Raw genomic sequence first — 513 nt, 5'->3', positions numbered from 1 at the left:
CCGGCATCGCTCCGCCTCCGCGCGCCCCGCGCCGCCCGCCGCGGGACAGCAGGGCGCACACGCGCACACACACAGACAGACGCGCACCCCCCGGCACGCCGGCACACACACACACGCACACAGGCACACTCTCACACGGACAGACACCCCGAAACTCACAGGCACAGACACCGGCAGGCGCACGCGCACACAGATACGCGCACAGGTATGCACGCACTCACACAGACAGGCGCGCACACAGCCACACGCACACAGATGCACACACAGGCAGGCTCACAGGCACGCACACAGGTATACACACACAGAGGTACTCACAGGTACACACACACACAGGCACTCACACACAGGTACACACACAGAAGTACACTCACACCTAAGTACACACACACAGGTACACACAGGAATACACACCCAGGTATACACACACAGAGAGGTACACTCACGCCCAGGTACACACACACACACACACACACACACACGCACACTCACACCCAGGTACACACACACACACAC

Source organism: Gavialis gangeticus, unplaced genomic scaffold, assembly GCF_001723915.1.
Source record: "Gavialis gangeticus isolate Ggan-Ray unplaced genomic scaffold, GavGan_comp1, whole genome shotgun sequence".
Lineage (NCBI taxonomy): Eukaryota > Metazoa > Chordata > Crocodylia > Gavialidae > Gavialis > Gavialis gangeticus.
This window is presented reverse-complemented; position numbering follows the sequence as displayed.